We start from the raw sequence: 3,162 nt of genomic DNA on the forward strand, positions 1-3,162 counted from the left end.
ATATTGATTATTCGAGGAGGGTTCTCCTTGGTATTTCAGATATATACATATATGTAATGCTTTAATCAGATTAATCCGCTCTATTGCATTATCTTTCTCTATTGTTCAGTAGTTTACAATGCATTTCATTATACTATCTTCATGCACAAATCCATTGCATTTCAATATTATTCATGCTCATCCTTCTTTCTTCTCCTGATTCCATGTAGTCCCCTCAGACAGATCCAAAAATACAATCATGTTCTCTCTCTCTCTCTCTCTTTCTCTCTCTCTCTCTCTCTCTCTCTCTCTATATATATATATATATACAGGTATATGTATATGCATGCATGTGTATAAGGAAAAGCATTTATCCTTTGTCCTTCTGAGGCTGGCTTACTTTACTAAACATGGTGATACACATTTTATGAATAGCGATGAATTTTCTGTCTGAAAGAGAGATAGAAGATTTTAAAGAACCCAGGGAAACTTTTCATCTCGTTCATTTTTTCTTGCTCTTTTTGAGCACTTACTTTGTTAGGATGACCGCCTCCCCCCAGTCACCTTTTTCAGTGCATTTTTTACATCCTTGTTCCTCAGGCTGTAGATCAGAGGATTCAGCATGGGGATCACTGTGGTGTAGAACACAGAGGACACTTTCTCTTGTTCCACAGCAGTGCTGGAAGGTAGCTTGAAATACATGAATGTTATACATCCAAAAAAGATGCCCACAGCCATAAGATGAGAGCTACAAGTACCAAAGGCTTTGGACCATCCTTCAGTGGAATGAATACGGACAATACTAGAGAGGATGAACGCATAAGAGATGAGAACAGCCAATGTGGGTGCTAAAGTGTTAACTCCTCCAATAATAAACAGCAGCACCTCACTGATGTGAATGCTAGAGCAAGACAGACTCAACAAGGGCACAATATCACAAAAATAATGGCTGACAATATGAGACCCACAGAAGGACAACACTGACATGCAGTTGGTATGGACTGTGGCCCCAAAGAAACCCAGTGAATATACCACAGCCATCATTATGAAACAGACCCTGTGGGACATGACAAGATTATAAATCAGAGATCTACAAATAGCAACATAACAGTCATATGCCATGGCATCAGAAGGTAGCCTTCTGCAATGACAAAAATCAGAAAGAAGTAAAGTTGTGTCATGCACTCCAGAAAGGAGATGATGTTCCTCTCTGACATAAAGTTGACCAGCATCTTAGGGGTAATGACAGAGGAGTAGCAGAGATCAATGAAGGACAAATGACTGAGAAAATAATACATTGTAGAGTGAAGTTGAGAACTGATAGTTATTAAGAGGATCATGCCAAGATTCCCCACCACTATGACCACATATATTCCAAGAAACAGGAGAAAGAGTGGTAAGTGAAGCACTGGGCATTGTGTTATCCCTTCAAGGATAAACTCAATCACTGAAGAATAGTTTGAAGTGACCATTTATGGCAAATATTATCTGTAGGAAGAAACAAGAGAAAAGGAATACATGAGATATTTTTCTGATTTCCAATGCAGATTTTCATAGCCATCTTGGTTGTTTTAGGCCTGATAGGTTGTTCTGCTCAATGACTTCATCCTTTCCAAAGAACTCTTAAAAGTTCAAAGACAATGACTCAATGTAACAGGCTCCACCCAACCATGTTGAATTTTCCTCTTTAAGTCTGTGCCCTTTTGTTTTGTTCTCAGGATTAATTCCTTGAATACTTCACTTTGAGAAAAAGTACAGTTTTCAAGTCTAACAATTTTGTGTTTATATCATTAAAATAAGACTGCTTACCCTCTTTATCTGGGCATTATGACAGTATGACAACATAGCTTCCAATCTACCTCTAATGATATAAAAATAGTTTCTAAGATTAATTTTAAACTTATATGAAAATATTACAGTGAGTCCCTATAAAATTAATATAAGCTAATCAAAATGTTTAAAATATAGCATTAGTGTCATTAGGGAGTGATTGTCTAAAAAGAAAATCAATAAATGCTTTTATATATGCTTGATGAAAAAAAAGTAATTTCACTTTCCCAACCTACCTACATGACTTAACATACTTAACATTCTCTAAATATAACATACTAACATTCTCTACATCAGGGAACCAAGAAGCATAAAGGATTATACATAAATGGACATCGTGTTTGCACAAAGAACTTACAGAAATGGCTCCAATCTCTATATCCCCTGTACAGCTATCATTTCCTAATATTTTTTCTAAAAAAGAAGTTTAAATCAGCAAATTATATGGGTTATTATCTCCAACAGTACACAAGAAGAGAGCCATATCTCTGAGTCAGGAAATTATATACTACTCTAAGAATCAGAGTTGTGAAGGTACAGCTCTACATAGGTCTATTAAACAATGACTCTGAAACTGCACCATCTTCAGGTGGATGTTCTGAACTTCATCAATGTACAACATAAATCAGACTAACACATTTTTGTTACACAGAAGCTAAAACACTGTAGAAGTCAGTAGAGAGAGAGACAGCTAGATGGAGCAAGTTTGGTTCCATTTCATTTAGTGAATACTGCAATTTTTGAATAAGGTCCCACATAACTGAATAAATTTCCTTGTATATTCCCAAATAGTATAGAAACCTTCTCCACTAGAAAGGGTTGCCCAAAGGTGAGTCATAAGAGCTCTCTCTCACTGTGAATGAAGAGTTATTCCTCTTAATTCTTAAACTGAAATTGCTGATCTGTCAGAGACAAGCCCATTAGTTTATGCTTGACAGATGCCAAGAGAAGATAGGCAATTCTACCTTATTTATTTGAAGCTATTTATCTGATGACTTAAAATCTGTTACAGAACCTTAATCTAAACAAAACATTCTTAAGAAACTAATATAGATATCACAATACCAATTTATTAATGTTCATTTACTTATCATCCCACAGTGGAGGTCTCTTAGTGGTCATTGTTTTGCTTAAGAAATAATTGTAACATACCTGTAAGAGATCAGAATGAAGAAACTAAATTTGAAAGGAGTGGGGAGACAAAGAGAAAGCAATTAAATAAATCTGAGGGTAGTAAGAAGAGCAGGAGAGCAGCAAGAAAAGAGGCTTACAGAAAACTATTAAAAAACAGTAAAAAAAAAAATCCTTCAAACTACAAAGCTATCTAAAACTCCAGAAAATTTGATCAAGTGA

General features: G+C 35.5%; 1 pseudogene; it reads right to left on the reverse strand.

Moving 5' to 3' along the window:
• Positions 1-516: 516 nt before the first annotated feature.
• Positions 517-1,451, reverse strand: LOC109677245 (olfactory receptor 8D2-like; annotated as a pseudogene).
• Positions 1,452-3,162: the final 1,711 nt, after the last annotated feature.

Source organism: Castor canadensis, chromosome 2 (genome assembly GCF_047511655.1).
Source record: "Castor canadensis chromosome 2, mCasCan1.hap1v2, whole genome shotgun sequence".
NCBI classification, from domain to species: Eukaryota; Metazoa; Chordata; class Mammalia; order Rodentia; family Castoridae; genus Castor; species Castor canadensis.